This window comes from Fukomys damarensis, unplaced genomic scaffold (assembly GCF_012274545.1).
Source record: "Fukomys damarensis isolate Sample0158 unplaced genomic scaffold, DMR_v1.0_HiC HiC_scaffold_2, whole genome shotgun sequence".
Taxonomy (NCBI): domain Eukaryota; kingdom Metazoa; phylum Chordata; class Mammalia; order Rodentia; family Bathyergidae; genus Fukomys; species Fukomys damarensis.
In genome coordinates this window covers 46,651,280-46,659,885 of record NW_022900914.1, presented here as the reverse complement: position 1 = coordinate 46,659,885, position 8,606 = coordinate 46,651,280, and positions in this window count along the sequence as shown.

Below are 8,606 nucleotides of genomic sequence, written 5' to 3'. Positions count from 1 at the left end.
CCAGTCTCAGAGGTAGGTGGCCAAAAGGGAGGTGGGCAGATGATGCCTATGTTTGGGACCTAAGAAAAGAGGAGGGTAAAGAAGGCAAGAGATAAAATGCCTGCTGGTCCAGGCTAACTGAAAGCAGGGAAAGAAAGGTAGGAGCAAGGAAGTGCAGCAGCCACAAAGCAGATTTTGGTGAGTGGCTAAAGAGGGGGGACTGAACCTTGGATATGTGACGGGGTATACAGAGGGAGAGTTATGGAGACTAACTAGATGCTCAAGTTCATTGCTGTCAGGCACCAGGCTGCTGGACTGTGTGTAGAACAGGCAAAAAAGTAAGTTTATGGAATTAGAGGACAGCCCTGGAGAAAGTGAACCCAGCAGGAACTGAGCTTGACTGAAGAGATCTGTACAGCAGGTGTGCAGAGCCTTACACTTCTGTCCTGACCTCTGGGAAGCTGTCAGAATCCTCAGTGTCTTCCCACCCCATTCTACCCTAGTATGTTAGTCACTTCTCCCACTGGCCACCCGTGGTCTGCATTTCAGTTTTCCTCCTATCTGACTCTCAAGTTTATTTTTTTATTCAAGTAAGATATGTTTAGTATGGGAATACAAGCAGAAAACAAGCACTCTGCTTAATATCCCCTCCCGAAGTCCTCTCAGTTACACCTGCCACATTGGGGGCCTGGGTTCCTGTGCAAAGATAGAACAGCACCTGTTGGACCCTGCCAGGCTGTTTTCACTGTTTTAATTTTTCTTCTCACTAATGGCATCTTTCTGTGCCAGTGCCTCAGGTCTCCATCCTGGTGTTTTCTTCCATGGCTAGGCTTCCAGGAGTACTAGTGGGCGAGCAGGCAGGGTCATTCTGGGAATAGACTGGTGGCCTCCCTCAAAGTCCCTCAGGCCTGCACCTGGGAAGGTTTGGGTTTCTACCAGCCTCTGGTTGCTAGAGAGCCCCTTGGGACCAGCCTCTGTTGACTCTGGGGAGTTCCCTGTCTTCTTTCTCCTGAGCTATTTAGTGTTCCTTTCTCACATTTGCTCTTCATTCTTACAGTAGGGATTCTGATTGGGTAAAAGTTCCAGCTCTCTCCTTTTCGCAGGCCTGGGCCCAGGGTGCTTGTGTGCACAGGAATCTGGTGAAGAAGTTAGGGCTTCTGCCTACCAGGCTACCAGACTGCATTTGGGGGTGGGGTGGGAGTGGAGCCGGGATCTCCTCACCAAGCACAAGCCCTAATCCAGTGAAGATCCCTTCCAGGAGGTGCTGGAAGTCACAGAAGATCCTTGAATCCAGACTTTCTAACTTTGGTTTGCCCCGCCCCACTCCCCTGCTCCTTACTTTCTGGGCATCCTGCCCTCTGGTCAGCCCCTTCTCAGGAGGCTGGTTGTGAGGGGGCCACTGAGTGGGCTTCTATCCTCATCCTTTCATTTTGGAAAATTGCATCCTGTCAAGATACCTTTTGCCAGTCCAGGGTAAGGAAGGCTCAGCTTACTTGTGTGGTGCTACAGCCCTTTGGTGAGGGTGTGCAGCAGTGACAGTGGCAGTGGTGGTTTGGAGAGGGCACTTTGGGGCACTATCTGTCTCTAGGTGACGTTCCTGCCTGACTTAAGAGAAAAGCAGAACTAGAGACCAGTAAGTCTGCCTGGCATGAACTCGCTGGAATGAAGATTCCTCATATGGTGAGTTGAACCAGGGGGCCCTGCTGTGGCATAGGCATTTGATTCTGCTCCCACTTCTAGCCCTTGCCTTCACTTTCAGTCTCCATCTGGGCCTCCCTAACATTCCAACCTGGCCAGCATTCTAGGATCCTAGAGAGAATTTCCTCTGCCTCTTTACTATTTCTCCTGATTTGGAACTGAGGAACCTGAACATGGGTTCAGGTTCATGTGAGGGTGGGAGACAGATCCTAGCAGGCAAAGGCCAGGGCAGTAGGCAATGGCCTCAACTCAATAACTCTGGCCCTGCTGCAGCTCCAGTGTAGACAAAACCTGTAAGCTGGCTGACTCTTTCTGGATACCGTAAGACTGCTACTACCCAAGGTCCAGATGATGCCAATTTTGGTGCCTGGTATCAGTCTTAGCCAGCTGGTCTGGCCTAGAGGAATCAATGGGCCATACCTTTTGAGGTCCAGCCAGTTCTGGGTCCTGGGCTGGAGGCTGGTAGCTGTACCACCACCAAGTGTTCCCCATCCAGAATAAGGCAAGTCTTCCATTCTCAGTGGAAAGAATGGGGAGAATTGCAGGAAAGGGTACCCCTGCTCAGGTGCCACCTAAAGACCCCTTAGAGTGTTTCAGAGGGTGGGATTTATTTTTCCAAGATCAGCCTAACTTGCGGATAGCTGCTGTCCTCTCTCTGATCTTGTCTCACTCAGTGCCATCCACCACCTTCTGATTATCTGCTGCCTTTTCAAGGTGTGGTCATTTTCAAGAATAGTTCAGTCCTATCCATTTATCTTCTCCTTCCCTCTTGGCTGATCAGTTGCTGGAAGGGACTTCTCTCAATTCAGTGATGCTGTAACTGAGTCCCAGATGCCCTGAATAAAGAGCATCCTTCTCCTATAACCTGGAAAGGGACTTGCCTGTGCTAGGGCGGCAAAGGCATTTGTGTAGGTGTAGGAGACCCAGCTGGCAGAAAGGATCTGCACCCCACTCTCTTCCCCTGCCTCTTACCTGTGCCCTACCCCTATGTGCCAAGCCAGACCTCTGCAGTAGCATGCTAATGAAGTCCCACTCCAGCCCTGTTGGCTGGGGGGTGGGAGGGTTGACACGTTAAAATATGATGGGATGCTATTGGGATTCTTAAAAGAATGAGCATTATTTTTTGTAAAACAATGTAAGTTCATATATTCCTGAAGTGAGTAGTGGTGCTGAAAAGAAGGGAGTGCTGTTCCAACAGTGAGCTCACAGACAATTTCTTATGGTGGTAGAACAGGTGCTCCCCAGCATGGTAAGTTTCCTTAATTTTGGTGTATATCCCCTCTGGATTGCTGGCTGTCTTTAGGCTCAGTCACTGACTCATTTCATGTAACACAAGATGACTGGGTGTGTCTTTGATTCTGGTCATTCTGCAGGGAGCAGGGTCTTTGCGCTGTAGGGCTGGGAAGGTGAGTGGGGAACTTTAGAGGTCACTTCTGTTTCAGGAGAAGGGACTCACAGCAGCTGCTGGATTTCTGATCCTGGGTCCAGCAAAACCAGCCACTGCAATATGTCTGGATCCACCACCCATCTGCAACCTGTTATTTACCTTTGCTGGTCTTTATCCAAAGGGGTTCTTCATTTAGCCTTAGGCGTTAAAGGCCCACAGGACAGGTAACCTCACCTGCTGTTTAACCCTTCCATCAGGCATTTCAGAACTGGGTTCTGGGCATTTGGGCCTGGGTTCCTCCATGAGGGGAAGCTACTTCTGGTAGATCCCTCAGTGCCACATTCACTTGATTTACTCTGTCTCTTATGTTCCATCAGGAATCCTAGCTAGGCTGCCAGAGCGACAGAAGTGGTCAATATTTGCCACTGGGATGCCAGGGATGGTACAAGCTGCTGGCAACTTTCTTGAGTTATTGGGTCCTTGGGCTTGTCTATGAGGTCTGCCTGGGGGAAGCTGTGGATTTAGGCCAGTCTGTAAAGAGGGAACAACTAGAAAGACCAATGCTGACCTGTCTGACAAAGCCCTTGAGCTATCTAACCTGGCAGATATGGAGCAGGCCACATCCACCCTGACTTTGACCTTGATCCAAGGCCAGTGAGGGTTAAGGAAAAGAGGGAGAATCAAAAGCTCTCCACACTCATAACATATTAAATTACAGAGAGAATTTAGAGAAAATTAGTGTTGCTCAGCTGCAGACCAAACAGCTTCCTAATGGCTCCTGGCAGATGTCCATATATTTAAAAAGCTTCTAGGTGATACCTGGTTGAGATCCACAGAATTGGGGCAAGAATGTGTGTGGAGAGGGGAGTAGGGGTGGCCAGGAACTGCCTGGAGGTGATCAGCATATGGTGAGTCAGGCAGTGAGAGATAGTCACAAGGTGAGGGCTTTGTGTGCAGGGAGCAGGAGAGGAGCTTGCCAGGACAGTGGAGTCTGGAAAGTGGGGGGCCTCCTGACTTGGTGATCACTTCTGGTCCAGACAAATTTCTCCCAGCACTGTCTCTGCTTCCTCTTCCTCCCTGGCAGTTGTCCTACAATCTTTCTCCTCTGCCTCCCCTCCCATCTGCTGGTTTGATCCCTCCTCCCTGGGCTCTTTTTCTGTTTGTTCCTTGCAGTTTGTCTTCCTGCCTCTTAGCTGTCTTTTCCAAAGTCTGTTCCTCCTTGCCTTTGGACCTCTGCAGCAGTTTCCCTGGTGTCCTCCCCAAATCTCCCCTCCTCCCCCTTTATTTTCTTTATTTCCTCTCTTTGGCCCTCTTTTGCTGGGGCAGGGTTGCCCTCTTTTACTTATCTGTTTCCAGAAAGTATAGTCCTGCCCAGAATAGAGTTTAAATGAACTAAGAGATGAAAAAGCCTTGAGAATCTTCCAAAATGTTGTTTTTCTTTTCTAACAAACAAAAGTCCTACACTCCCACCTTATTCTGATTTTATATAGATCACCCTCAGAATCATTTTCGTCTATTTTTAGCAAAGAATGTGATGGCTAGTGCGTCACATGGTGCTAGACTTATCATTTTATGAAATAGTCACATGAGAATTTAGGATGGGGACTCAGTTGTCCATTTTGCAGAGAGGGAAACTGAGGCTTAGCTGATTTATGTTGATTCAAATCCAGATATGAGCTCCCAGGGCTCTGCCAAGGTGAAAAATCTCTTCCCTGCCCTCTGACTCCCTCCCAGCCCAGGCTCTGTCCTTGTTGGCCCTTTAATAATTTCAGCTCCTAGCACAGCCTAGGAGAGGCTTTGGGATTGAGGAAACCAACCCATGAAGGAGAGCTGTGGGCTCTGCAGAGGCTGAAGGAATCCTGGACTGTGAGAACATGGAACTGGCAGAACTGAGTCAAATCTGGCTTTGCCATGGCTGGGCAATGGTCTCAGGTCTTAGAGCTATGCATTTCTCTTTAAAGTTTGGTAACAGTTTTATTATGTCTAATTTACATATCATACAGTTCACCATTTAAATTGTGTTCGGTGTTTTGTAGTATAGTTACAGATATGTGCAAGCGTCACCACCACCAATTGTAAAATGTTTTTGTTACCTCAGAAACCCAAACCCCTCAACCTCCTATTCCCTTTTATCCCTAAGTAGCCATTAATATTTCTGCCTCCATGGCTTTGCCTTTTCTCAACATTGTGTGAAAATGGGGTCATGCAATACGTGGTCTTCGTGCCTGGCTTCTTTCCCCTAGCATGTTTCATGATTCGTTCATATTGTATCATGTATCACTATTTCACTCCTTTTATGCCTGAATAATATTCACTGTATGGTTAGACTCACTTTGTTCTTTCATTATTGATGGACATTTGGGTTATGACCCCTCTTACGTGAAAGTGGTCGTGCTTCCACGATTCTGGGTATCCAGCCAGTGGCTTGGGAAGATTTTGGGGAGCAGCTGGAGGAACACAGAAAAGCTTAAGGAAGCAGCGTCTGATTGCCGTATGCCTCTAGTTACCTGTGGAAACCTCCTTTCCAATTCTGTCCAGTTTGAGGAGGGGCCATCAGAACTGCTTGTAGGAATTACATACTCTGGAGTAATGATTCAGAATCATAGCTCTTGGCTAAATTAGGTTCCAATCCAGGCTCTGCCAGTAACTTGTTGCAAATGGTACACTTAACTTTTGTGTGCTAGTGTCTATGTCACTTAATTTGGGAAAATATTAAGACTAACCTCTTATGTGGCACTCAGTGTGCATTTCTGGACAGAATATTTAAGCTTATATTATTTCGGGCTTAAAGCCAAAAGACACCATAGTAGCGGTCTGTCCTCCTCCTCCTCTGACCAGGGAAGAGGAAGGAATGAGGTCAGTTACTAGTTGGCTGTGCTCAAGGAGGAGAGAGAGATATTTTTCAGCTGGAGGATGTGAACCTAGATTCTGGGTTTCTTGACCTCATCTGCCTGGGTGTCTGTTCCACACAAGAGTAAAGAAGAAACACAGAGGCAGGACAACAAATTGGCCAACCTGGCCCATTTTTCTGCTTCCCCAAAGTGGACAGTGACCAGTGAGACCCAAACCTGAACCCCTATTTTCTGTCATCTATCTCACAGAGCTGGCACAAGCATTTCTGAGATGCCCTGAGGAGGGTTCCCACTTGGATGTCAGACTCCGACCTTTTCTGAGCCGGAGACCCCCAGCCACTTGCTTGTCCAGCTGTTTTTTCCCCTCAAGATCTATGGAAGAACAATGCAGAGATATGGCCAGAAATCAGATTCCTCTTTCAGGAGGCTGAGGAGACTAGTGATGCCCCAGGATTTTGGGGGAGCTGTGGGAGCTGTGCCAAATACTGTACAGGCTACATTTGGGGAGGGACCTAGAGCCTAGACGAGAAGTCTTCACACCCTTTAATACCTTTGAATTTGTGGAGTGTCACAGTTTAAATAAATCTAGTAGAATAAAATTTTAGATGTGACTTGCTTCTGTCAAGGGCAGCTGCTGTCCTTTGTTCTCTGTGCAGGAAGCCTGCCTACTGTAATTCACCATCTAGATATGGATCCCTTTTGTCTTTATTGTGCCCTCTGCATCTGCAGGAGCACTGTACATTCATGGTCATCAACTGGCTTTCCCCCATGTCCCCAGCACTGAGGAATCCACAGCCCAGGTACTCCAAGAAATGATCATTTGTGATTAGTGTCATCTACAGGTAGATCTAGGCTGAGCTCAGTGATTGGGAGCCACCAGGAACTGGGCTGACTCTGGCACCCACTCCCCAGTTGCCTCTTATCTGTCACTCCTTATCTTGTCATTGCATGAGCCCCGCCCCTTCTCTGGCTCAGTTGGGTCTGAACTGGAGTGCCTGAGGCCTCTCTGCTGCTTCATTTGCACCTGGGGTACAGAGAAGGAGTTACCCAGGGTCTTGTGGAGTGGCACAGAGAGCAGAAACCTGGAGGTTGGAGGAATTTTCTATCTGTTGATCCTGGAAAAGGACTTCCAAAATAGAAAGGTGAGGAGTGGAGGAGCCATGTGATAGCCAATGTTGGACTACCATTGGACCTCTGTGGAGATAGTGGGAGGTGCTGGTCACTAGTTGAGACCCACTGGAGGCCCTAGTCTTAGAGGGAAGCCCCCTATGAAAGGGAATTTAATCTACTGGGAGCCCTTCTTTAATGGATATTTCACACTTTGAAATTTCCATCATCTAATAAGTATTTATTGAGCACCTATGCTATGCTGTGCTAGGCAGCCTGTTTGGCACTTGGGGACAGCTGTGGACCAAACAGACCCAAATTCCAGAAGTGATAACATCTACATCCCTAGAGATGGCCAACCTCTCCCAGGGCATTCTGGTGCCCACCTAAGATTAAGGCTTGGGACACTGGAGGTTGATCTTATAGGGCCTGGTGATTCACACAGATAGCATGTCAGTTGGTGTCTCCAATTTGTTTCCCTGACTAGAAATAGCCTCTGAAAAGAACTCCTTATAAAGAAGCGCCTTTGTGAAGCATTAGTCACTGTTCAAAGCTGGAAGAGAAACTGCTTTGTGGTGGGTTCGTTTGGCTTAAAAACAAAACAAACAACCCCAAATAAACATGCAGACCCACGTCTTGAGCGCGTGTGTTGGGGTGTTAATAAGCGCTTGTGATGTGAACTAATTTCATCAATTTAAAAAAATCTAATTAGTCTTGCCAGGCGGGCACACCCCTGTAACAACAGCTATTCCGAAGTTAAGGCTGGAAGATGGCAAATTCGAAGCCAGCCGAGCAATTTAGGAAGAGGATCTTTAAAAAGACAAAAGAAAACAGTTTTTAAAAGTAAAACATGCTCCTGAGAAAAAATTCCGGACAGCATAAAGGATTATTAAATGACAAGTTCAAGACTCTGCAGACCCCATCAGCGCCAAATTCTTGTCCCATCTTGGACGCAAATCCACTCTCCCCTTTAAAAATAGGAATGAAGCCACGTTGCCCACTGCTCTTCCAGCCTTTTCCCCTTGCTGGCCAGTGGCGCTCGCTCCTGGCAGCCGCGTCCTCCGTCCGCTTCCTACTGCCGGCCGCAGCGGGGAAGGTCCCTGCAGCACCGCAGCGTCTCCACTTCCGTGTGTTACCAAAGATTTCGATCTTTGGGTTGCTTAGAGCAACAAATGGAATAAACTGGGAGGAACCGAAGAAACAGGACGGCAGTTTGTAGCTGGAGGCTGTGTGCTTGGATCGGGCCTTGGAGTGTGGTCACGGCCGAAGCGGGACGGACCCGGTTGCGCACCCGATCACCGCTCGGAGGCCCAGAACTTTCGTCTCCCGCACTGGGCGGTCAACGGGAATTAGAGCGCGGGGCTGGGGCGAGGGATCTCCGCGGGGTGAGAGTCCCGGCCGGGATTAGCAGGTTTAAAAGCAGGTCAGGGAGAGCTAGAGCTAAACGTGGCGGCGAGGTCCGCACGAGGTCAAGGTCCTAGGGAGAGGCGGGCTCTGCCCCTCGCGAAATCGCAGCGCGGCGTCGCGGTGTGGGAGAGGCCGGGAAGCCGCCTCCCGAGCGAGGCGCCCGGCTGTCCAGGGCT